Source organism: Ambystoma mexicanum, chromosome 2q, assembly GCF_040938575.1.
Source record: "Ambystoma mexicanum isolate Mex_15411 chromosome 2q, UKY_AmexF1_1, whole genome shotgun sequence".
Classification (NCBI taxonomy): domain Eukaryota; kingdom Metazoa; phylum Chordata; class Amphibia; order Caudata; family Ambystomatidae; genus Ambystoma; species Ambystoma mexicanum.
The window spans coordinates 1,468,107,640-1,468,135,123 of record NC_090924.1 but is presented as its reverse complement, the minus strand read 5'-3'; the positions used below and the strand labels follow the sequence as shown (position 1 = coordinate 1,468,135,123).

At 46.2% G+C, this 27,484-nt stretch overlaps 2 protein-coding genes across 2 annotated transcripts in view; one reads left to right on the top strand and one right to left on the bottom strand.

Moving 5' to 3' along the window:
• Positions 1 to 10,757, bottom strand: part of LOC138570273 (zinc finger protein 84-like) — a 45,826-nt gene extending 35,069 nt beyond the window's left edge. Inside the window, exon 1 of the mRNA XM_069649041.1 lies at positions 10,640 to 10,757. The gene's annotated coding sequence lies outside the window, so the exon portion shown is untranslated. The remainder of the gene's footprint in view (positions 1 to 10,639) is intronic.
• A 54-nt stretch (positions 10,758 to 10,811) lies between these two features.
• LOC138570274 (zinc finger protein 271-like) overlaps positions 10,812 to 27,484 on the top strand; it is a 37,356-nt gene continuing 20,683 nt past the window's right edge. Inside the window, exon 1 of the mRNA XM_069649042.1 lies at positions 10,812 to 10,944. The gene's annotated coding sequence lies outside the window, so the exon portion shown is untranslated. The remainder of the gene's footprint in view (positions 10,945 to 27,484) is intronic.

Below are 27,484 nucleotides of genomic sequence, written 5' to 3'. Positions count from 1 at the left end.
GAAAGGCCCTTAGCGCGTGTGAATGCGTGTAATCCGAGGAAAGGGCCTACTCGCAGAAGTGAGGTGACGTGCACAGGCGTTTCCCTCAGCATGGGTTAAAGGTGAGCGGGGCCAGCAGTTCGCTGTACGTGCCTTTCGTGGAGACCGACGTGTGTTGCTACTTCGTGTTGTTTCGGGCGCCATCACAACTTCACAGCAGATCAAGGACGTATTTCTTCTTTTGGCGGGGGTATTGGCTACGCGTGTTTTTCATTATCACGCTAGTCAGACGGTGAGTCGCGCACGCTATTTTTCCCACTGCGGGTGCCCCTGTGTATTAAACTTTAGGCCCATAGTTGTTGGCACCATCGGTATCATGTCACCCATCATGCTGGGCATCATGTCACCCATCATGCTGATAAGATATATGATATGATATGATAGGGCATTTATAATGCACCTATGCACAAGTGTTTCAAGGCGTGACGAGGCAAGGGAAGGGGAACAGAGGGAAGACAGACAACGATCCTACTAGGCCAGGTGCCATTCAGATCGCGCAAGTGCATGGGGGGGGGAATGGACAGTGCAGTACATAGGATAATAGAATAAATAACAATACGTAAGTGTACTGCCAGCAGGTGGCAAGTGCAAGGGAAAGTGCAGTCAGTGCTGGTAGTGGGACTGTAGGGATACAGCAAACAGTCCCCAAGAGTGGGGGTTGCCAGGAAATCAGTGCAGGTAAGCAACTGGCGGGAGAGGGGACCTGGGCCCAAGATCAGAGGGTGGCCAGGTAACCAGTGCAGTTTCAGTTTCAGCCAGGAAGTCAGCAGGGGAGAGGAGGAGAAAAAGCGGAAGCAAAGAGTAAGGTTTTGAGGTGCTTCCAGAACCGGAGAGGATTATCCTCAAGTTTCAGGGAGACAGGGAGGCTTGTCGAGAGGGAGGCCCCAGTCGAAGAAAGAGATCTACCACCAACTTGTTGCTTGGAGAAGCGACTGACTCTGAGGGAGTTGGAGGTGGATTAGTGAAGAGCTTGAGAAGGAAGATATTTAGGAAGAGAGTGCTGAAGGTATTGAGGCCCAAAGCCCCAGAAGACCTTGTGGACAATGCAGAGGGTTTTTTACTTAATCCTCGCAGCCACTCGGAGCCAGTGCAGAGATTTCAGTCCTGTAGAGATACGATCCTTGGTCTTGAGGCCAAAGACAAGTCTTGCAGTTCTGTTCTGGATAAGTTGCAGAGGGAGGAGAGTAGAAGCAGGCAGATTTAGAAAGAGGCTGTTGCAATTGTCTAGCCTAGAGAGAACCAGAGCTCTGGAGACAGTGAGCTTCTGGGGGAAGGAGAGGAAAGGAAGAATACCTCTGAGGAGGTGCAGCTGGTAGTGTGACTTCTTAGAGACGTTGGAGATTTGAGGAGAGAAGGAGAGTGTGGAGTCGAAGATGACCTCAAGGTTTTTAGCCTCACAGGTGGGAGCAGGAAGAGGGCCAAGAGAGGCCGGCCAGAGAGTGACAGGAAAGGGGGGTGTGGGTGTACCAATGAGGAGAATCTCAGTCTTACTAGCATTAAGGCAGAGATCATTGGCGGCACACCACTCCTGGATGGCGGACAGACAGTCAGAGATGAGAGAGGGTGAAGAGGTGGCGGAGGGTCGCCTGAAAATGAGCTGAGTGTCAACCGCCTAGCACTGGAAGTTGGGGCAAAGTGCAGCAATGCGCTGGGCAAGAAGTGCCAGGTATTGGTTGAACAGCCAGGGAGAAAGGTTAGACCCCTGGGGAACACCACAAGTAGAGAGAGATAGGAGGAGAGGAAGGACCCAAGTTGGACCTGGGAGGGTCGATCAGAGCGGAAAGAAGTCAGCCACTCCAGGGCCTGACCGGTGATCCCCAGGTTATCACAGAGACGGTTGTGCAGGATGGCATGGTTGACCGTGTCAAAGGCAGAAGAGAGATCAAGTAAGATGAGGACACATGGGGTATTGGAATCAAGGTTGGAGAGCAGGTCTTCACGGATGTTCAGGAGAGCAGTTTCCGTGCTTCTGGCAGATCTGATGCCAGGCTGATACTCATGGAGACAACCAACAGAATCAGTGTGAAGACTGAGCTGGGAGATGGCCAGCTTTCCCAAGAGTTTGCCCAGGAAAGGAGTGATGGAGATTAGGCGATAGTTAGACCGGCAGGACGGGTCGGCAGAGGGTTTCTTAAGAAGAGGATGCACAAGGGAGTGCTTCAGGGGAAGGGAAGACTTGCGTGGTGATGGAGTGGTTGCAGAAGTCAGCCAGGGCCGGAGCCAGGGAGTCAATGTGGTCCTTGATGGTTTTGGAGGAACAGGGATGAACCTGTTTTGACAAGACTTTCATAGATCGGACTTGTCTAGAAACCTTGTCAGCAGAGAAAAGGGGAAAGGCAGACAAGGTGGAAGGGGAGATGGCCGAAGAAGGGCCAGAGGAAGAGCAGGGAGTAGAGGGAGGTAGGGGAGAGGAGGAGAGAGAGGACAGGATGTCCTGGGTTTTAGAGATGAAATGAGAAGCCAGTGCAGTTCAGAGGGCCTGGGAAGGGACAGGAGAGGTAGAGACTGCAGCAGGATTGGCCAGTTCCTTGCAGATTTTAAAGAGTTCATCCGAGTTGTTAGATGCCGCAGAGACGCGGGCTTGAATGTGAGCTCTTTTCTTGGTGAGGACAGAGAGCCGGTATTGCCTTTGGAGCAGGCGGCAGGCCAGTTTGTCACAGGATGTACATGAAGCATGCCATTTCCTCTCAGCCACCCTGCACTTGCGTTTAAGTGTGACGAGGTCTGAGTCATACCAGGAGTTACATTTGGCTTTGGGCTTCAGGCAGATCCTCATGACAGGGGCAAGAACATCAAGAGTATCAGATATAGCAGAGTGGAGCATGGAAAGGGCTGTGTCAGGGTGTGAGTCAGCCAAAGGGGGAGGGGGTGGTGAGAAAGTGGTGGCAAAAACCTCAACTGACACGTGCTTCATGGGTCGGATGACCGAGAAGGTGGGTGGCAGTGATGGAGTTGGCCTGGCCTGAGGGGTAGAGAGGGTGAGCTGGGAGGAAAGGAGAAAGTGATCACTCCAGGAGAGATTAGTGGTGAGAGGGATAGAAAGGGGAAGGTCTGTAGAGATCAGAACATCCATTGTATGCCCCACAGAGTGAGTCGAGCCAGAGGGGAGAATAGAGAGTGAGAGAGAGCCGCAAAGGTGACGAAAGAGTCTAGAGGAAGGACAGGAAGCATCCAGGTGGATGTTGAAGTCTCCAAGAAGGAGGAGTCGAGTGGTTGAGACCAGGAGAAAGAGGAGAGGTCCACCCAATCAGAGGGGAAGGAGGAGATCTGACCAGGTGGCCGGTAGATAGTAGCCACAGTAAGGGAATGGCTAGGAGAGAGAGTCTGCAGACAAGGCATTCAACAGAGGAGTAGGCCTGCATAGGAATGACAGAGGCAGGAATACACTCGGGGAAGATCAGGGCTAAACCTCCTCCGGAACAGTTGAACCTGGGCGCGGAGAGGATTTTGCAGCCATGAGGGAGGAGAGTGTCAAAGCTCGTGACAGAGCTGGCCATGAGCCATGTCTCGGTGAGATCGAGGACATCGAGGTCAAGTTCCTCCAGAAGGTGGCATAAGTCAGAGGAGTGTTTGACAGTTGAGAAAGAGTTAAGAGTGGCAATATGGAGAAGGTTGCCGTACTTGAAAGACTTCAGGAGAGGGATACAAATCAGAGGTAAATCCTGTAGAGGTGTAGAAGAAGCCAGAGGGGGAGGAGAAAGGGAAGGAGGAGTGGGCAAGGTAGCCGTGGAGGTGGGAGAGGGGACAGCAGTGGAAGAAAGGAAATTGGAGAGGTGCGGGAAGCGTCTATCGAAGAGGAGAAGGTTGGCCTGTGGGCCTTGGACCAAGACAGTACCATTCACATAAATATTAATGATGCCCTTAGAGGAGTGGAAGGAGGCCAGGAGGGCCTCCCACCGGGTGCCACCATTAATGGGAGAAGAAGAGAAAGGAGAGAGAACAGAGACCATGGGCCTCATTACAAGTTGTGCGCAAAGTGATATCGGGCACCGGTAAGGACACCGGTGCTAGTTATCCCTTTGCGCCCTATTCCGAGTTCCTTAGCGGGTCCCTTCCTTAACGCCTGGTCCCGTCCTTTACCAGGCATTAAGGACGGGACCCGTTAAGGGACGTTAAGGGACTTTAGAGCTAAAAACGGTACTGCAATTTGCGGTACCGTTATTAGCGCCTTCCCCCTTCCCATTGAGCCCTATGGAGGCTCAAATGGGAATGGGGAATGGCTTTTTCAATGGGGACTTACCAGTCCCACAAAGGTCGGAATAGACCGGTAAGTCCCCATTGAACGAGGGCGGACTCGGTACCGGTATTGGAGGTAGTAATGGCGCTAATAGCGCCATGATTACCTCCAAACTCGGAATGAGGCCCCATATGTAGGGTCCGTAGGTCTGGTGAGGGAACGATAAAGAGGATGTCGGTGAAAGTTTGCCTGGAGGAGGTACTGGTATAGGTGTCAGCGATAGAGAGGCCTGGGTTGGAGACCAGGATGTCCTTTTTAAACTTCTTCCTAGCAGATTTAGTGAGGAGAGCAGGATAGTCGATAGAGAAGCAGTTAGAGAAAATAGAAGAGACCGAGAGCACCATAGAGTAGGTAGGGAAAGGAGAGAAGAGGAAGAGGAGAGGGAAGGGGAGAGCACTAGGGAAGTACACAGGGCAGGGTGCAAGCAGAGGAGACAGAGAGGCAACACAGGTTGAACAAGACGACAGACACTCAGATTTAAAAGACTATCACAATGCAATTTGTTTTAAGAACAGGAAAAAACACACCTGAGTTTGAGAGTCCTAATAGAGGGAAAAAGGCCTAGGTTTCACAATGCAATTTTCAACACTTTCACAGTGCAATTTTAAGAAGAGGAGAAAACACACCTCAGTTTGAGAGTCTGCTAGGTAGACAGGGGTAAGCAGGGTAGCGTGCGGGTCAACCCTGTTGGAAGGCTGGCCACTGGCTACCCCTGCAGACACCTGCAGACACTAGCTGGAGCCGCCGCTGAGGGAGCCTCCCTTTGCCTGGTTCCTTTAGCCGCAGTGGCTGCCAGGCAGAGGGCTGCCCTTGGAGGGAGAATGATAACCAGCAACCCACCAATCAGGGGAGGGGGCGGGCTGGGAGGTGGGACAGGGAGCCGGAGCAAGGAAGTGGATGCCGGGGAGGGGAGGGGGAAATAGAGACACAAAGGCGCTGAGAGCGCTATGCCACTAAGTACAAAAAACAAACAGCGGGGCCCTGGAGGCTCAAATTAGAAGCATGCCTCACCTGCACAACGCCAGAAATGGACAACGTGTCACCCATCACGCTGGGCATCACGTCACCCATCACGCTGGGCATCGTGTCACCCATCACGCTGGGCATCACGTCACCCATCACGCTGGGCATCGCGTCACCCATCACGCTGGGCATCGCGTCACCCATCACGCTGGGCATCGCGTCACCCATCACGCTGGGCATCGCGTCACCCATCACGCTGGGCATCGAGTCACCCATCACGCTGGGCATCGCGTCACCCATCACGCTGGGCATCACGTCACCCATCACGCTGGGCATCGCGTCACCCATCACGCTGGGCATCGCGTCACCCATCACGCTGGGCATCACATCACCCATCAGACTGGGCATTACATCACCCATCACGCTGGGCATCACGTCACCCATCACGCTGGGCATCGCGTCACCCATCACGCTGGGCATCGCGTCACCCATCACGCTGGGCATCACGTCACCCATCACGCTGGGCATCGCGTCACCCATCAGGCTGGGCATCACATCACCCATCAGACTGGGCATTACATCACCCATCACGCTGGGCATCACGTCACCCATCACGCTGGGCATCGCGTCACCCATCACGCTGGGCATCGCGTCACCCATCACGCTGGGCATCACGTCACCCATGATGCTGCTCAGCAACCTCCATGTTCTTCTCAGATTACTTAGACATGGAGGACCTAAGCAGGAACATTGCAGAACTGAAAAGGAAATCGAAATTCATGCCGAACAGACAATGGTACAAAACTATCGATATATTTCACAAGGCTGTCACGCTTGACCTTGACAGGTTTGAAGACTACACAAGAAAAACCTGGAACAGATCTGTGAAGCTGGGCCTCAGGGACATGGGAATTTGAACCCGAAAGACACCATAAGCACAAAGGTAGTTAAAAACCCGGCAAGAGGAACAGAGTATAGGGATCTAGGGGAAACCAAGAGGAAACGGAGGAACCCACGACTCAACCAAGACACCGTGCTGGGGTAGCACCGATAATGGAAATTAACTGCATTCCGTATACAGGCATAAGAACTACTACGCCCATAATACATTTCCCGGAATCACATCAAACAGTCTACCATCTGCAAAGCCCTAAAGCCAAAACCGTTAAAACCCTTAGCGAAAGACTATTACCCTATCATCAGGTGGGAGGACTTTTAGGGTGGAAAGAGCACCGACAAGGTGAAGGGGACACTGTATGCCACAGGGTGGACGAAAAGAAGAAACGCCAAAAGTGGAAAACGGGTGAAGGGAGGGATTGTTTGAGTGGGGAGGTGGGGAGGAATCAACTACACCTTGGAAGGGGCGGGGTGGAGGAACATTAAGAACTACTTGCATAACTTCAGGGCTGTCTCTGTTTCTGGATCAAGGAGCGGTGCGAGGAGACAGGCGTGTGGACAGAAGACGCTGCCAGCTGGAACTGGGCATATTAAGTCGGAAAGAAACCAGCTAGGGAGGACTCCCTTTGCCAGAGAGAAAACAAAGGAGAAGCGGAGCCTCCACCCGAAGCGGCCAGGGGTTCTGAAAGGTTTTGCTTTGCACGGGAGAACCGGCGAAGGCAAAAGCAGTGTGTTCCCATTAAGGAACTTATACGAGCGTGACACTATACCGGCAAGGCTAAAAGTGCCTGATTCTTTGGCAGAGAACGCAGCTTCACGGAGGTCAAATGGTACCCATTTGGAACGTTAATTTAGGGGTCCGACCGACCTGAACATACAAAGCAGTGATTTGGTTTAAGTTGGTGTTTCAGTTCACGTTGACCGAGCCGGCCGGCTCACAGAGACATTGGTTTAACGTTGCCATAAGCCCCAAACTGAATGATTACCAAAGAGGACTACCAAGAATATTAAACTGCAGAATAAAGGTTCATTTCTTGTTAATGGATTTGTGACTCCCGCCTGCTGATTGACAAGATCCCAGAAGAACCTCGGGGAAACTAAAATCATTGAATAGTTTGAAAAAGAACAGGAGTATAATCATCAAGAAAGCAGAGCAAGGACTGAACAAAGTCATTTGGGACAGGGCTGACCACATCAAGATGGCCACCACCCACTTGGAAACATCTGGCTTTTATGAAACAATAGCCTCCAACCTCACCCCCATGACAGTGACAAAGGCCAACGAAAAGATAAACGAATGGCAAATACGTGGACAGATGAGGAACACAGATTCCTGAGGACAGACCACCCTCATATGTCACCTATTTACTTTCTGCCTAAAGTGCACAAACGGTTTACACTCATTCCCGAGGGAAGGCCAAAATTAAGTGGCATGGGATGGGTCATGGACCCGATCGCCCAATAAATCAACAATATTATAGACACAGAAGTGCCAACGATCCCTAGATACCTTATGGACACAATGCATGCCCTATATATACTACAAGACATTAAATGGAAACATGGGTATCTACTTGTCACATTAGATGTGAAGGCCCTATACACTATACACCTCCATCAATCATGTTCCGGCTCTCAAAGCCTTTGACTACACCTACGCCAAGGCCTCAGCATCTTTTTTCTCGCACCTCGAGCTGACCAAGGACTTTTGGAATTTTACCTCACTAACAATGTCTTTCTGTTCAATGGCACCTACTATCGGCAAACAAGAGGTATTGCAATGGGTGTTACTTATGCAACAGCAGTTGCCAACCTATTCATGTATTACTTTGAACAGATATTTTCTTTGGCCAACCCAGATTTCAACAGTCACATCTTCAAATGGTACCAGTACATCGACGATGTAATATGATCTGGTCTGGTACACCAGAACGACTCGCAGCCTTCAAAGAATATCTGAACAAAAACTCTTTTGGCATTCAAATAACTGGAAGTAACAGCTATGACACAATTGACTTTCTGGACATAAGAATCACAGTGGACATAAGAATCACAGTAGATCCCGAGGGACTACATACAAGAACTTACAGAAAACTCGGTCCTATTCGCCACAAGCTGTCACAGAAAGACAGTCATACAAAACATCCCCAAAGGGGAGTTCAGTCGAGACAGGAGGAATTGCAGCAATGAACACGCAAACCAATCAGAGAGCAGCCTGCTAAAAGAATGATCCACAGGCATAGGATATCTGAGAGAGCAGCCTGCTAAAAGAATGATCCACAGGCATAGGATATCTGAGAGAGCAGCCTGCTAAAAGAATGATCCACAGGCATAGGATATCTGGAAAATACTGTTGACACATCCATAAGGACAACCAGTGACATCACCAGGGACTCGCTCCGAACCCCTAAAGTGACCAAGTAACAAAGGGACGCCACATTAAGATACGTAATCCAATACAGCCAGGACAGCTACAAGCACCAGAAAATCATAAACAAACACTAGCACCTACTAGCCAAAGACGAAGACATCACCAATGGTACTCTCTCAAACCAAAATTCTCTTTCACCAAAGCACCAACTGTAAGAACCATCCTGATCCCATCATACAGGACACCAATCTCAGTAAACCACCCAAACTGGCTCATAGCCTCACAAACGGACGGGTTTCACAAATGTGGTACTTAACCACCTCCACCTCTCTAAGGGTCAGACGCTTCTCCGGGCAGAGAGTTCGGGGCAGATCTAGCTCCTCGGCTGGGGCACCCTTCTGGAACAGCCTGCCTGCCTCTCTCTGACTTGAGCAGAACCACCTCTGCCTCCATAAGAAGCTGAAGACCTTCCTTAAGAATGGCATTCACAGTAGTTAGATTGTGCACGGTCCTGAGAGGTTGTCTTTGATAATGGACAGCAGTGACCAGAAACATGCTCACTGTAGTCTACTGTGCATCTTCTGGGAAGAGTGTCCAGCCCCCAATGCTGCTGCGTCATCCAATGATGTCCCGGCACAGGCCAATCAGTGGTTTCTCCTCTAGGGCACGGCGTCCTATTGGACCATTTCGAAAATAAACCACTGTTGTTTCATTCCACTGCACTCGTTATGTTACGGTATCTTGCATTTGTATAGCGGTTATTGCCATAGTTTACGGCTTTGACACACTTTAGCTTGACCCTATTTTGGTGAAAGGTCATGGCGATGAAAGACTGGGTGCAAAATGTGCACTCGACACTAGCCAATGGCTAGTGATATTTGACCCTTGGCGAGTCAGAAAAGGTGTGCTGTGTGTATGCATAGAATTGAGGTGATGAGTGATTTAGGGCAGGCTAGCACCTTGTAACTTGATTTATGCCCCGTGTTGAAAGACATCCATTTAAGTCTGTGGGAATAGTTTGCAAAGTAGGCTCAGAGTATAGCCCTCAATGAACACAACCCCTCTTTAAATTGCATGTCACATGACCTTCAACTCAAGACAAGGCAAGCTCTATCGGGTGCCTTTGAGCAGTGCAGCTGTGCAATAAACGGAACCGGAATGGCCGCCCTCCGACGGGCGAGGCTGAAGAGGCGCTGTGTTCATAGGAAGTGAAGAAACGACATCAAAGGTCAGAAAATAAAGAGTTAGCTTGACTGTGTAGACAATAAACAACCCGTGCCACGCCTCTCAACTCACATGCGGAGACAGCCACCTGCCAAGCCCCAAAGCAGCCAATGCAATTCAATGGACTCGATCTCACCCGCCAAAAAGGAAGTCTTCTGTTCTCACCTCTCCTGGGGAGACACAGAAAGGGTGAGTGCTGTGCTGTGCTGTGCAGTGGGTGAAATGAGGGAAGCACCGCCCCCGTTTCGCTTTAGAGTCACAGCAGAAGTGGAACTCATGGCTTCCAGGCAGGGCAGAGTGCATTTAGCAGAGAGTGGACGTGCAGAGTAACAGAGGCTTATTCACTGTTCCCCACCCCTCTGAGAGTGAAAATAAACTGCATGCAGGTGACAGCACAGCATAGAAGGGCCAGTATTGGCGGTCCACTGCATGCAGGTGACAGCACAGCATAGAAGTGCCAGTATTGGCGGCCCACTGCATGCAATTACCACATGTCATCCAATGACCCGCTTAACGTGTGTGGTCATGGACACACGTGCGCTGCATATTACACGTTACACCCAATGTTTCACAACATGCGCTGTGTGTCACTTGGAGAGCTCGGGCACGTTCTTACCCGAGCCCTCATTAGCACCATTTAAACGCGGCCACGTCTGTACATTACAACATAATGCTTCTAAGAGTTCCACGCCAGTATGTGTGGCTCGGCCCTGGCTCGGCTCGCATTCTCTGGCTCTGCAACCCCTCCTAAAAGACGCATAGCGCCTGCCTGCGCCCCCTACCCGAGGCTGGCCTGGCACTCTCCTGTGGTCAGATGGCTGCCTCGAGGCCTGCAGCGATATCACAGTAGCAACGCTGAAGGGTGTGATAGGGCTGGTGGTGAGGGGGACGGGGGGGGGCTTCCTTACCGGCGGGGCGACCAATGCTTCCTTTCCAACCAGAATCTCGGAAGCTCCGCGGGTGTCACCCCCTGTCACTGAGCGTGCCCCATTGATTAGCGCCTCGAAGCCTGGCCCGGGAAGTAGCGTCTCTGCACTGAGCGTGTGCAGCTGTTAACCTGTCCCGTGTTCCCATCAGCTGCTTCAAGACCGAGCCTGCAGGGTCCGTGTTCACTAGGCAATCCCATCATGCACAGCGGGATTCGAGCGCCCCTCCCCCCCTTCGCTATATGTGACGGATTTGACCGTGCAGAGTGCAGGCTGGTGTTTCACTGGTGAGTGCTGTCTTGTTTCCTCCTAACACCTTTGCCGGCCCCTGTGATACCACACCAGGCCTGGGGGGAGGGGCGGCGGAAATCCTGTTCTACCAACCCCAACTAGCCTGCCTGCCACAGTGGCAGCGCCCGAGGCTGGCCATGCTGGCCATGCTGGCCATGCTGGCATCGTCAGTGTTTTGCAACGATCTCGCCTTGAATATAATGTGAGTCCGTTTAATGTTCTTCACATGTTGGGACCTAATCCTGCATGATTCGGACCCCAGCAAACATGGCTCCCCTTCCCAACCTATTGCAGGGCTGGTGCAGTTATATAACCACGCCACTCCAGTCTCAGAACACGTGGGAAGGTGTTGCCCAGTGGCTGAAACACATACCATTTACCCAGCGGTGATCAAACCACTGCATACCGATCAATCCCATGGATTATGATCTACTGCCAAAGACTAATTAGGGTCCACTCCCCCACCACGCAATGTAAAATGACACGGCATTGTGTGGATATGTATATGCACAGGGCGGGCGCCGAGTAGGGTGGCCAACTTTACAAAACGGTTTTGCAGGACCCTTTAGCCATTGAAAGCGGCCAGCAGTGCATACGGGTCCATGTAGTGTCAGTCCAAACCATCCACTTTTGGGGTAAATGAGGGGCAGAGGGCATTTTAACACACACAGCACAAAATAACTGTGGCACCATTGTACACGCAGGACCCTCATCTGTTAGAGCTGGTTCCAGGCGCTGTGGTCCAAAATATCTGCAAACATCCCAACATAAGTGAGGTCAGAGAAAGGTCACTGCCGGAAGCAGCACCAGTCTGTGATACTTGGAAGCACCAGGGGAAGAGGCTCTAGAATAAGCTGGAATGATTACCCTGCGGTGTGAAAAACATGGATGACACTATTCCCAGAGATGAAGCGATGCTATAGTCATGAAACAGCGAGTGGGGATTTTTTTTTAATTATAATAGCTGATTATAATAACGTGATATGACATAAACTATGGACTGAATCAGGGAGATTACACATGATGCCAGGGTCAGGCACTGTGGTTAGGGGGTAAAAACAGGATGTGGGCAATTTAAGAAGCTAACTACATGTCTTTCCAGGTTGAGGTGATATACATATGTATTAAGGCTTTGTTTAAAGAAATGTCTTGAAAATAATGCACACAACATACTAAACAACTAAACATACACTGTGTACATTTTCATAGAAACAGCTGGAGCATAATACGTGTGGCATTAGCTTTACTTTCCCCATCCTGCACGGCACCAGGGAAAATAATGCCAGACAAAACAATCGAAAAGGACTATGAACCAGGCCGTTGTGTGTCACAAAGAATTATTTATTTATTTTTAGAATTCAAATGAAAATCAGAGCAAAACGAAATTTAGGGCAGCAACCACCAGTGTGGTGAGAATATTTTTTTTTTTTTTTTTTTTTATTGTTTTATCAAAATATGATTTTACAATTTTATACTTTTTGTAGTTAACTACAAAGGATGATCAGAGAAAGACATGTCTTTGTTTTCTGTTTTGCAGACTTCTGTTTTGCTATTCATTGTTCGCATTTAGTAACTTTTCATCGATGTGTTCTAGCATTTTTGCAGTTGCTATTTGCCACGTTGTTTTGTCTCCCCCAATGAGTCTGCACCACCACAGTTGCTCTTCTGGCAGTGCGCTGAAACCTGATATCATTGGCAGATAGCACTGTCTGAGTGCTGCGGTCGCTGTGCATGTCATGAGTAAGTGTCTTATTGTCTCCGTTGGGGGTTGTGTGTCGTTGGAGCAGAATCTGCAGATGTTTGACTGTGATTGTCCTCGTATGTGTCTTATTTCGTTTGTTTTGAATAGGTTAAGCCTGGCGCGTAGGATTAAGATCTGTGCTTGCCTGTTTGGAAATTGCTTTATATAGTTTTGTAGTTCATTTCTTTTTGCAGTGAAACTTGGTAGGTGAGCGATGAGTTTTAACATCGAGGTGTCATCGATCGTTTTGGCCCAGTCCAAGTCTTTAATCTTCTTCAGCACTTTGCATGGATTTGTGATAAGTTCATCTTCATCTGAGTTGATTGTCTCTAATACTTTTTGATTTTGCCTTTGCCAGTTGGTTATCATGTTGCACGTGTTGTCATTCATTTCTTGTTTAATGATGCTGAAGATTTTGTTTTTGCTGTCCATTCTGCATTTGCAGTATAGCATGACTCCATTACAGGTTGCGGCGCATTCTAGGGATTGTAAACTAAGTTTGCGTCGTATTGCTGTCCCTGGAGTCGAATTCGGTAAATTAAGAACTTTGCGCCAAAAATGAGCTTCTAGTTTACACCAGACTTTCTGTGGAATCATTGGCATGGCTTCACTGCCGTATATGATGGTTGGTACGACTTTCATCTTGTAAAAGTTAATTATTGGTTTCAGGGAGAATTTTCCAAATTTGCTGTTGATTTTTTTTGCTTGCGCTGTTAGTTTGTTCATTTTTGTGTGTAATTCCTGCTGCATTGTGGTCTCATGGTGAGAGCTGTCCATGTGGACTCCTAGGTATTTATAGTTTGAGACCACTTCGATTTTGGTTTTGCCCAAATGCCATTGAAAGTTTTCCTTTCTTGGATGGGATTGGAAAATCATGATTTTTGTTTTATTAATATTGATTTCCAGGTGATTGCTATTGGCGTAGATTAGAAGGGCGTCAAGTTTACGCTGCAGGCCAATTTGGGTTTGGTCAAAAATCGTTAGGTCATCAGCGTAGAGTAGGTGTCCAATTTGTGTTTTACCTAATGTTGGTGGGAAGACTCGTGTTGGACTTTTCATATTTTGAATGTCACCTATATAGGTGATAAAGAGTGCTGATGCTAATGGGCAACCTTGTTTGACTCCTCGCGTGGTGTTTATTTCGGATGATAGGTCACCTTCACGGCTGAGTCTGACTCTTATGGATGTTTCCTGGTGCAGAGCTTGGATTGGCTCTAACAGAGCGTGGGGACATTTCCATGCTTCAAGTTTGTTCCACAGGAGAGATCTTTCAACTCTGTCAAACGCTTGTGAAAAGTCAATATAAGCAGCAAATAGTCGGTGCTTCTTTTCTAGGGTTTTTGCTTTTAATATACTGCACACTAGTATGTTGCATGTTGTACCTGTGTGTTTCTTGAACCCCGTTTGCATTTCGTCATTACATTCTGCAGAGGCCGCCCATCTTTGGAATCTCGTCAAGAGTAGTGAGGCGTATACTTTCCCCATGACATCTAGTAGAGCGATAGGTCGGAAGTTTGTTGGATCCGTGAGACTACCTTTTTTGTAGATTGGTACCACAATTGCTTTGGACCAGGATTGTGGTAGTGATCTCGTTTCGTTGCATCGCTTAAAGATGACGCTTAGCAAGGTGGCCCATTCCTCTGGATGGTTTTTTAGTTCTGCATTACTGATGCCATCTGGGCCTGGCGCACGAGAGTTTTTCAATTTGTTGATGATATCGATAATGTCTTCTTTTTTGTCTAAGTTCAACCATTGTTCACCTGTTGGTTGTTGTGCCTGTGATTTTGCGTTTAGATCGGATTTGAAGACTTTGCTGAAATGACTTTCCCATGTGTATTGACTGATGTTATTTAGAATTTGATTATCCTGGGATTGTTCAACGTTGTGTATTAAGGACCAGAAGTTCCTGCTATTGTTGTTGATGAGCGCTTTTGTTATTTGTTCGGCGTCCTCTTGGTACAAATTGTGTCTATATGATCCTACCCAGGCTTTGTATTTTGTTTTGATGTTTTCCATCTCTGATATGCCATTTGTGGGCGTTTGCTTGGAGGCTGTTCGAAGGAGTCTTCTGTATTCGCGTCTTTTATCAATTAGAACTTTGTTGTATACGTGCCTTGGATTTTTGTTTGTTGCATTTCTTTTTCTTTTTGTTGATTGTATGTACGGCAGCAGTAGGGGTTGGTAATCGATACTGAGGCATGTCGCTGATGTGGTAATGGCCTTGTATTTTGCTGTGATTTTGAGAATTTCAGCACTGCTTAATTTAATTCTGGTGCCTTTCGCGTTTGCCTCAATTTGTATGTTCATTTGACAGTTTTTGTTTGTTTTGAGGTTCCATGCAGTTTCTAGCAAGTTGTGGTCACTTGTTGGAGTGTGCCGTACTTTGAAAAATTGTAGGCGTTGCAACATGGATTTAGATACATAGATATAATCGATCGTGGAGGCTGAGGATGCTCTCTGCCAGGTTGCTATTCTATCTATTTCTACGAACACTTCATCCAAGTTGTATAGCTCATTCGAGTCGGTGAACTTTCGCCAGATTGTGCCACGGTGTACAGACGCCTTTTGTGATTCCGTTGCGTTCGTGTTAATTTTTTGGGTGACATTTAGATCTCCGCATATCAGGATGTTTTCTATGTCGTGCTCGGTTCTTATTGCGTCAATTGTTGTTTCACAAAGGTTTATGAATTTTTTTGTAGTGATTGCAGCTGGGTTCCAATAAAGGTTTATTATCGCCAGTTTTGAAAAAGCTGTCTTATGATTTGCGTTGCTTTGCCAGGCAATTTCTACTGCCAAGATTGATTGATTTGCAATCATCGTTTGTACAATGGAGGCTCCATGACCGTTTCGGCAGGCTATTAGTAGACCTGAAGTTGGACGTCCTTTGGATCCTTTTGCAGCAGGGGATAGAATGATTTGATAACCTTCTAGTGTAGGAGTTTGCTGCAACCAAGTTTCCTGTAGACAGATTATGTGGAATTCTCCAAGATTGGGGCCTCCCGGAGCAGTCAGATGTGCATGACCTCGTGTGTTCCATGAACATAACTTGATGTCGTTGTTGATTTCTGTTGGTTCGTTGCATGTGACTGCTTCCGCTGTCTTGAGTGGCTATTGTTTACGATGTAGGTTTAAAGCTCGTGGTAACCAGGCCCAGATTCCTGTTTTGTTGCTTGTGTTTGGACTTTGTTTGTGTTGAGCTGTGGGTGTTGAGCCGACTCTTTGCGTACAAGTTATTTTTGTGGTACCATCTATGGTTAATTTCTGTTGTAGCGTTGCCGTATTTTCTTTCTTCGTTGTTTTGTTGTGTACTGAGTCATTCTTGGTTTTGTAGTTTTCATTTTTGCTCGTATCATGATGTGATCTCTGATGTTTTTTTGATGTTTCGACTTCCATTATTACTTTGTGGTCTTTCTGAGGGTAATCCTCTGTGTCTTTTGTGACATGCTTCTCATGTTTCGTGGTTAAGGGTTTGCTTTCTGTGGCATCGGTCTCTCTGATCTTAATTGATTCCATGTGTTCTTCGTGTCTGTGAGTTGTGAGATCTTCCACGTGGTAACCAGAATTGTAGATATCTCTTTTGTTGTTTAGAATTTTTTTGAATGTTGTTAACGACGTTAAATGCAGTATTGTAGCTGCCCCATGTTGTGTGTGCCATGGTTCGACAATTTTCAGGTTGTCTGTGTGAAGTCTCTGCAAGTCTTTAACTTGACGTAATATTTTTAAGACCGTTCTTCGATTTAAAATGATCTCTTCTTTTATGCAACTTCATTGGGTCAGTCTGATGAAATATCTTGAGACATTTTTCGTGGAATATAACTCGTCGTTTTCTTCAGTTTCTGTATTTCTTGTTTTTGAAGCATGAGATGCTCGTTTATTTGTCTCGTTCTGTTGGTTAGTTCTTGAGCTTGGATTGTATTTGGTGTTATTGTTAGATCTTCTTACTTCGTAATCTCGTTTCTTGGGTGTTTCTTCGTACACCTTTGACTTTCGCTTTTTGTCCACTTGAAGTTCTTGTGTTTTGTTTTGTACTTGTGAAGTGGTTATTGGCTCTCTATCCATTTTCTTATTCTTTTTTGTCGACAGTTCTTCTGATTTGTTTCTGATGTGAGTTGTTTTATCGGTGTTCTTGCTTTTGTTGGTTTCTGTATGTTTGATTGTGGTATGTATTTGCTTGTGCTCTTTTTTGTTCTCACGGGATGCTGCGTACTTTGTTAGACGATTTCGTTTTTGTTCTAAAGTTTCAAAGTTACATTCTTGCAGCATTTTCGCGTGATTTTCTTCTGTAGTTGTTGTAGTTTTTTGTTTCAGTGATTGTGTTTGTTCTGTCTTTTGATTGACTGTGGTTGGTGTTATTGGTGAATCACTGATTTCATCCGAGTATGTGCTCAGATTCGTTAGGGGATCTGTTAAATTCAGTTTATCCTTGAAATTCTGGTTTTTAATTTGTTTACTTTTGTTGTTTGTTGCGCTTTCTGAGTTACTGTTTTCCCCTGTTGTGGTGGGCGTTGAGCTACTCGTGTTCCGTTTTGATGCTGCGGCTGGTGCTATTGTTTCAAAACTTGGGTTCGATTCTTTTTCTATGTTCTGATTATTGGCGGTGGCTTTTAAGACATCCTTGTTGGTGCAGGTTGAGATTGTTTTTGGACCGTTATTCGGTTTGTCTTTTCGGCCAGTTGTTTCAAAAATGCCAAATGAGGGTGTTACATGTCTGGTCTCGCATTTGTCATTAGCGTTTGCTTGATTTAGTACCAACATTACCGATGGCGTTTGTTGTTTCGTGGTCACATTATTTTTGATGTTTGTGATCTCGTTATTGTTTGCTGAGTTTTGCTGTGTTGTTTCTTTATCAATTGCTTTTCTGTCAACTGTTAAGTCGATGATGGTCTCTGTTTGTATTCCTACTTGATATGTGTTGATAGACTTGCTTGGTTGATTAGACAGTGTTTCGTTTATCGTTTCTGTGCGGTTGATGATCGTGTCATTGCTACTTGACTCTATTGTACCTTTGTTGTTTGTGTGATTTCTTTTTGCTGTGATGTAACCTTCCAAGTATACTATTTTTGTTAGCAACATTGCTAGGATAACTTGTTGATCTTTTACTGCGTCATTCATGGTCTCATATAATTTGCAGAAGGGATTGAGTGCAATAGTTATGACAGACATAATTCCTTGTAGGTCCGTTTTTTTTGAGGATGCTTCTTGTACTGCGTTTGGCGTTTGTGGGCATGAGGTTCTGCCTGACTGATGTTCAAATTCGCTATGGCTTCTCCTAGGTGTTCGTGGATGATGAGAACCTCTTGCTTCCGTTTGTATTATTTTTTCTGTCGGAAAGATCCATTGAGGTCGATCTTTTATTTTATCCCCTTGCATATCCAGTTCCGCTGTCTTTAAATGTTTAATTGGTTCTTTTGTTTCTGTCGCGTGATGACTGGTTGAGCGTGGGCTGAGACTTTGACTGGATGCAGCTCGTAATGGGGATACTTCTGACACAGAGGTCTGAGGTGGGTTTTCTTGTTCTTGTGTTTTTGCTATGACCGCAATGGCCTTTTGAGGCTCTTTAAGTTCGTTATTGCTTCGAGTCGGTTGTTCATCGCTTGTCGCGCTCTCTTGGTCTGTGTTAAACGATGTTGAGTACACACCTTCTATGGTGTCTTGATAAGGTGCGTTTTTTCTATTAGGTGTGTCTTCGTCTATATTCATAGAGGGGCTGATTTTTGCCATTTGACCTGTTGCATTCTCGTTATTTGCGTTTGTTTTTTTATCGTCCTTGACAGTTGAGTCTGTTGATGTACTTCTTTGAACTGCGGTTTTGTCTGCTTGTGGCGATCCAGCTTCAGGTGTGAGGTCCATTCTTCGTTGTTTTGCGTGTGGTATGTTTTCGCTTATGGCTGTTAACATTTCTGCATCAGAAATTTCCATGTAGTTTCGTGATTTCTTCAGTAGCTGGAGTTCAAAAAAGTCAGTCAGCATTCGCATAGTATTTGTTTTTTTTGATTTCGCGATGCTTGCGCTTTTGCTCATCCGCTCTTTCGTAGTGAGTGATGCGTTCTTAATTGATCGATTCACTTTGGATCTAGCATGCATATTTGATTTAGTATTCTTTTGATTGGTTAGTTTGTGCAAACTTGATTGTCCGAATGTGGTTTCGCAACTGTCTCTGTTTCTTTTTTTCATGTTTCGCTCTGATGGTGGTGCGCTTTCTACGCCATTCGTTTCTGGTGGAGCGTGTTCCGTACCGTTTATACTTTCCTGGAGGTTTTCTTCGTTGTTTGCAGCGTGCACTAGGACTCTTACTTGTTGATGGGTCTTCGTTGATAATTGGGCATGAGTCTGTTTTTCAGATTTTTTCTCTTTCTGTCTATACGGTTCACAGCTCTCTATTTCGATTGCGGGTTGTGTGTTCTTCCTGTGCGCACGATCTTCATCCTCTGACGGCAGATCAAAGGTAACTGTAGACAATCCAGAGTTGGTAGAGCTTGATTGCGGCGTTTCTTCGACGTCTTTATTTTGAGGGCGTTCGTCTGTTCCCTCACTTTGCTCCAGGCTCTCTTCGTGCATACACTCCAACCCCCCCTCCGGGGGTTGGCAGTGTAATTTGCTTGGGAGTGCCGAGTTGTGGGGATGCAGACTTTTTGCCGTCCTTGCCTTCTTTGCTCTCTTCGGTTTCCAAATGTTTGTGATTTTGGACGCTGGTTATTGTTTCCTCGTTCATCGTAATTTCAACGATTGTAATGGGGGTCTGCGCAGACTTGTGGTTTCTTTCTAGATTGACTGACCGCGGGCCGGTGTGCTCGCAACTCGTTTGTATGAGGGATATTAACGATGCATCGGTGACTTCAGAGGGAGCGTCGTTCTTCTTTGTCGATCTATTTATCTCATCTCTTTTAATGGCTGCACCGGTTCTGGGCCCTCCTGTTCCTTTCCTCGAGCTGCGAAGATGACGCCCGTCATCTTCTTCCATTTCTGGGATGAACAGATTTTATACGCTGGGAGTTTGGGTGCGTGTGATGAGTTAGCAAGCTTCAATGCTAGTGATTTTAAGTGGGATAGGTGTAGGAATTGAAGGTAGTGGGCTGGATGCGAGAAAAGAAAGCTTAAGAGCTTGGAAGGGCTTACCGTGTGAGCTTCTGGGACAGGGCTACCGCGGCCCTCCGCCTGACCACGCCAGACCACTTAGACACCAATTCGCACCGCGCGCGCTCCGCGCCACGGGTGGTGTTTTGTAGTTGCTGCAGCTCCTCCTTCAAAATCGTGGCAATGGATGACAGACTCCGACCACGCCAGACCACTTAGACACCACTTCGCACCGCGCGCGCTCCGCGCCGCGGGTGGTGTTTTGTAGTTGCTGCAGCTCCTCCTTCAAAATCGTGGCAATGGATGACAGACTCCGACCACGCCAGACCACTTAGACACCACTTCGCACCAAAATAACCTCTCTAGGTGGTTTCCCTGCTGGTGCCGCGTCTTCGTCGGTTGTTGTTTGTGAGAATATTATGCAAAATGTTATAATACAACGATTGCAACTTTCTGGCATCATCTACATACACTTTAAATTCGAAATGGAGGCAGAATCACTTTTCTGTCTAAATCATAGATGGCACTTATGTTATGTAGCCCCCCTGCAGCACTCCCCCAAACACCTGCTAACTGAATTCTCTGTGGATAGAAAGCAGTGGCCAGGAGTCAGCAAAAAGTGGGAACATCATTTTTTTAATTTGCCACACCACCCCAGAATGGGAGATCAAAGAAGAAAATGAAAACCTTAAAAATGAGCAAACTAGCATATGAAAACCTTAAAAATTAGCAAACTAGCATACACGGACTGCACTTGTTACTTGTAGATCAGTTACAGCTGCGGTAGGATACATAGGACGGAAATTCGAGTGCCTTCACTAAAGAGACAAGGACGCTTACAGACTACTGAGCAGGGTATTAAAACAACATGAACGCAGGTGAGAAAATCGATTTTGGGAGGAAAACAATGCAACAAAAAATCTCGCGCGGTAGAATTGCAATTTCTTTTTTCACATGGGCTTTAAATTGGGAAACAGCTAAGAAAATGGGTTTAGCAATCAAAATCGGAAAATCTTTTTTTGGGATGGGAAACTAAGGACACAGAACAGAGAGGATACTAAGGGTAAGGGATGACTCTTATGGGGTGATGATATATGGTTTTTATGGGAAAAGCAAATCAGATTTTAAAAGGAAAGCTAATACACGGGCAAAATCGGTTTTGTTCGCGCGATGATTCGTTCCACTGAGACTATATTTTAAAGACTATAATTGTTAAAGAAAGGCACTTGTCATGAAGAGGTTGAGTTCGAATTACAACCAAATCACTCTGAATCTCTTTATAGGGGAATTCATTTGAGTCATTCCAAATGATACTTGGGACTTACACAGGTAACAGTAGAAAATAAAGAACAGAAATATGCTAACAGATATGGACTTACACAGATTCTTCTAAGGAGAGGATGAACCGAGGATACTGGCACGGTGAAATAGCGGGATATGCAACTGGTTTGTACTGTCTGATGGGATACTTACAAGGCAAGCTTGGGTTTGTGTAATTTGGACATCCAGCAAGGTCTCTATATGGCGGAGCCATGGATCTGGTCACCGGCAGCGGGGTCAAGAGATCTGGTTACTAGGTCAGTTGGGCTCTCCGGGTAGGGAACCACTGGGCAAAGTCTGATCACTGTGGACAGCGGGATAGGTCAGCTGGGCAAAGAGTCTGGTCACGGGATTCTCCTAAATGGATCACTGCATTTCCTCCTTTCTCCTTGGATTATTGGGATGAAGGTGGATCTGGATCTGGGTCAGCTACCTCTGGACCTGGTTATGGAATCTTGGAATCTTGCAGGGTGGATTTTGAATGTTGAAGATCCATGTGCCTCCCTGTCTACCCTTTAAATAGCCAGAGTGACATCATAGAAATTTACAATATGGGCGGAAGCACCCTGGACATACCCCTGGCATGGGATAGGCCAGGCTACGGGTGTCCCCTCCTCCCTGCGAGCTGATTGGTTCCAGTGAAGTGACCTCACCATATGTTTGTGTGTTTTATGACTTGCTTTGTCTCACAAGCCTATTTTTCACTAACGTGAGTTATGGAACAAAACTTCATATTTACAATAGTCACCATCATAAAAATCAGATAAGCATATTCCATATTTTACAAGCAATATGCCGGTTTGAACAGAAATTCTGTGCGATTTTGCCTCGTCCTTGGGCACAATTTCATCTTTTTTAGGAAAAATATAACATTTACAATTCTGCAAATGGCTACACATATGCATACTAGTATTTGGCATATTTTCAGCAAGTTTAAGGTCTATGCCATTTATGCTTCTCCCAGATACGGATTTTTCTTGCCCTTTCAGTTCACCACATGCCTGAGAGAGTCACATAATCATATTCTGCTTTTCCAAAAATCACTTTAATCTGTCATAAAATCACACAGCTGCTTATTCAGACCGCAGAGAAACATGTCTTAATATGAAAAGGTCTTTAAATCAATTGGGCTGGATTTGTCCCAAATGGGGGCAGTTTTACAAATCCCCACAGCAACTGTCTCTGCCAAGCTTTAAAGAACTTTTATGATGTCTTTTTGAAGTTGTTGACAGTCAGAGGGATGCTTGAGGAAATCGAACCTCCCTGTTATGCCCAGCCCAACTGGCTTCCTTTTTTTCATTCTGGCAGAACTGCCGGTCAGTCTGATGAGGTTGCGAACTTCCACACCTCTGGGCCTTTCATGTACCCATGGGGTGCTAGTTCACAATTCTGTTGCATGGGAGGCAGGGCACTTTTGAAATAAGCTGCTGGTTTCCCACGTTTTTTATGTCTTCCTTTCAACAGGAACCACGTCTTTTTGGCCATAAATATAATGTACATTCTAGAGCAAGGCCCTCATCCCACATATTTAATAGAATTTCTGTGTGAGTACAGGCTGTACTTGTCTTTCATTTTGAAACAACATTCACCTGCTTTGCACAAAAAAAGTTTTACACGTGGGTTAAGTTTTCTTTTCTGTCACTTTCCAAATGCGTTTTTTTTCCACACATAGTTTCACTTCACTCAATCTTCTAGAAGGCTTTTATAGATATGGTCAGTTTCTGAACTCAGAGCGACATATTTCCAAGCATCTCTTTGAAACTGACATGGGAAAAAGAAACACTGCATAATTGCTTTCATTTACTGTGGTTTGTGTGGTTTGTGCACAATGATTTCTAGCAAATGAAAACACAAGCCATGTTGAATGATAAACACAGAATTGCTTGTTGTTCATGTGATCTTTCAGTAGCGGAACCTGTTCCTGAGATCTACTGCCTCATTGCTTAACAGTGTTAAGAAATAAAGCATGCAGGGTGTGTTTTCACTAAGAGCACAACTTTGTGATGTTTTAATATGAAATCAAGAGCAAATTGCAGAGCCGTCTTAATGTCATGTGTGCAGTTTTAGTATTCAGAAAACAGAACTGCAAATGTAATGTTGTTCTGCATGTAGGTCATTTCCATGGGCTTTGAGTTGAGGCAAAAACAAGTGCAGACATTCTCTGGGGCTGCAGTGCTCAAAGCTCGCCAGGGAAAGAAAGCACAGCCGCTTTTGGGTGACTGCTGAAATGCAGCTTTTTGTTTTAGGGGGGTTCTGCCTTAGGCCTTAAGTGAACCCCACAGTGTGTGCACGCACAGCATGGAATAAATATGTACACTGCAGGGGACAGCAGTGAGGCACACATAGAGAGTAGAATAGACATGTACACGCATGGGACAAAGGTGATGCACACATATATAGTAGAATAGATATGTACACTGGTGGTGTACACATAGAGAGCACAATAGATATGTACACTGCAGGAGACAGTTGTGATGCACACATCGCGAGTAGGATAGATATGTATACTGCATTGGACAGAAGTGGTACACACATAGAGAGTAGAAAACATATGCACACTGCATGGGACAACAGTGATGCAGACATAGAGAGTAGAATAGATATGTACACTGCACGGGACAGAGGTGATACACACATAGAGAGCACAATACATATGTACACTGCAGGGGACAGCAGTGATGCACACATAGTAGAATAGATATGTACATTGCATGGGGCAGAGGTGATGAACACATAGTAGAATAGATATGTACACTGCATGGGACAGAGGTGATCACACATAGAGAGTAGAATATATATGTACACTGCAGGGGGCAGTGGTGAAGAACACATAGTAGAATAGATATGTACACTGCATGGGACAGAGGTGATCACACATAGAGAGTAGAATATATATGTACACTGCAGGGGGCAGTGGTGAAGAACACATAGTAGAATAGATATGTACACTGCATGGGACAGAGGTGATCACACATAGAGAGTAGAATATATATGTACACTGCAGGGGGCAGTGGTGAAGAACACATAGTAGAATAGATATGTACACTGCATGGGACAGAGGTGATCACACATAGAGAGTAGAATATATATGTACACTGGCGGTGCACACATTGAGAGTAGAATAGATTTGTACACTGCAGGGGACAGAGGTGATCACACATAGAGAGTAGAATATATATGTACACTGGTGGTGCATACATAGAGAGTTTAATAGATATATGCACTGCCTGGGACAGATGTGTTGCACACATAGCGAGTAGAATAGATATGTACACTGCATGGGACAGTGGTGATGTATACATTGATAGTAGAATAGATATGTACACTATAGCAGATAGCGGTGATGCACACATAGAGAGTAGGATATGTACACTGCAGGGTACAGCAGTAATGCACACATAGTAGCACAGATATATACACTGCACGGGACAGAGGTGATGCACGCACACATAGAGAGTAGACTAGATATGTACACCCGCAGTACTCACTTCACTGCATGAGATGTTTTGGCCTTATGACAGGACTCACTTGACTGATGGGACCTTCTGATCTTGTGGCAGTACCAGCTTAATTGCATGTGATCCTCTGAACAGATGGTAGAACTCACTTCACTTCATGGGACCCCCTTAACTGATGGCAGTACCAACTTCACTGCCTAGGACCTTCAGACCTAATTACCGAATTCTCTTCACTGCATGCAACCGTCTGATCGTACGGCAATACTCACTTTAATACTGTGAGTGAAGCTTGGCACAGTTACCAAAGCTGTGTAATTGGGCCATCGTGTTCTGGTTGCCTTGTAGTATAGGAACATCCTTGTATTGGATTCGGGGCCCCTGCAGCAGAAGGCACCATGGGTGATGCATGGGGCTTTGAGTTTAATTATCTGTTTGAGTGGGATCTGGTGAAGCACTTGGAATGGTGTCTTTCCTGTCTCAGATGCCAGTGGAAGGCATCAGGGACATGCATGAAACTTCAAAATGGACTCCTTATATTAAGCATGCACTATTTGATCTCCCAGAGTACAGACACAGGTATTATCACTGACATGTACTCCCAGGCTATGCCCTCTGCCACATGAAGCAACACCTATAAGCACAGCATATGCATCCATCTTCTCCGCCATCAGCCACACCTACGCATTGCCCTGAAGAAGAGCCTCACTACATAATGCCACAAAGTTCAGTCAAGGATGTATACTCACCCAAAGAATATCCCAGCCAGGCAGACATATGCCCAATTGTTCTGGACGTCGCACAGGATGCCTTTATTCCACCCTCCAAACTCTCTGCAAGTGTCAGCCAACATTATTGATGACATCTCGGGTGAGGAAATTGCTCCCAAAGATGGCACCAATTTGGATATCCCTGATGATGAACCAGTGGATTCCAGTGCTCGGTGCCCCAAAGTCTGCCTAACATGATGGCAGTAAGTGACAACATAAGAGCCCTCTGAGCGATGGAGTACAGGCTGGAGTGACATTTTGATATTGCCAGATAGAACCTGAGTATGAGTAGGACCTTAGGAAGCCCATCACAAGCCTGCAAGAAAGGAGCAGCACAGTCCCCATATGTGTGAACTAAGGAGGGACTGTCATAGGCAATAACTCAGCACAGCCTGCATATTTGGGAGTTAACAGAGGCTACAGCCCTGTGTCCTCAGGGACAGTTGGGAATCTTAGTGGGGGCTGTGCAGTCCCTGTTTCATTTGTAGTCTAAGGTGGCATTCTGCACACTCAACCCCCTCAACACTGAAAGAATAATAGGGCTTAGCAACCGTCCTCATCACTCCTCAAGACTTGCCTATCCCCCAAAACACAAACCAATTGGGCAATTATTTTGCTCTCCACCAAGAGTGCACGGACAATTATTCATCACCAGTACATTTGTAGAGCAAGAAAATACTTTGAACGCAGGTAGGTAAGCGAAGCAATAACTCACAACCAGATACGCAGTTAGCGAAATAATTAGCACTTATACGGCGATTTATTCATAGCTTGGAAGCAACAAGTGATAACACAGAAATAAATCACAGAAAGGACAGAGAATTCAAAAGAAAATACATCACTGTGGGCGAAACTGAATCCCTCATCTCGCCAGAAGTGGCTGGAAGACCCAGGTAATAGCCAGGCAGAGATCACAATAGCCCACAGGAAGGTCGGAACAAGGCGTCCCCCTTCTGACTGAGGTCTTTGTGGTTTCCCCTGACCTTCCCGATAGCTCCGCATATATGTGCCCTCCTCAAAAGGGGTGGCAATTTCTCAAACCTTCTGACATTAGCGTTTGCGCATTGCTGAGTGACTGTTGATTGCCGGCCGGTCAACCGACAGTAACCCCAAGGAGCAAAGCTTCCCTCTTCTTCTAAAACTCCACGGAAAACAATTCAATAACTCGTAGCAAGACATAACAAAACCAGCTTTCCCAGCAGAATGTCCTTGACTGGCTGCATACCAGGTTTAGAAAGCATGTGTTTCAGCAAAGCAAGTACAGCTTTTCACTGAGGCATGGAATAGATATCCATTATGGCTCTGAGTTCCCCCAGCGCCATGTTTTAGCTCAAGCATAACATAATGGAAGAAGACACTTCACCAGTGAAGACTCTGATGACCGTAGACATATGTTCTGTTTGGTTGAGGGGTGTGTTAGGTGGAATTTCCAGAACCATTACTGTGACTGATGTGGTAAGTCAGAGGAAGGAGTCGGACAAAGGATTGGCATTTTAAGCAAGGCTTTTATTGAAAATAATAAGAAAAAGACGTACCTTTCCTTGTACTAAAGGGTTTGCCCTAACACAATCATAACTAGGGTGCTCGTCATCAGGGTGGTTTGTCCAAAGCAAAAACTCTATACTCTGTTGAAAAAACGCACCTACTTCTGACCCTATCACTAATGAAAAAGGATTCAGAAAACAAAAGGGGCTCAGGAGAATGGCTCTCTTCTCCTGGCCTGACTGGTTCAGCCTTGGTGACTGATCTTCTCATGGTCTCTTGTAACAGTTCTTATTAGCCACGGCAGCTCCTGAAAGGTACTTCTTTGGTCTTCCTCAAGTGCTGAAAGACTGTTGGCTCTCAATGTCCAAAACGGTTCTTTCCTTTACTGTTGATCACATCTTCTTTGTCTCCTGGTTTCTTTGTTTTGGTTCAACAAACCTTTATCCCCACTATTGGGACAAGGGCGGTTAGTTCCATAGTAATCTTGTCTTTTCTTAGGGCTTTCACAGTCACTGTGACTAGGGAGATTACTCTCTTGCCACTCTTGTCTTTTCTTATGTTCTTCATGATTTATGTAACCAGGGAGATCACTCCTGTAATACCTATGGCCTCTCATACGGTTTCACAATTACTGTGATGAGGGAGATCCCTCCTGTAACGCTCTTGTCTTTTCCTATGTATTTCCAATTAC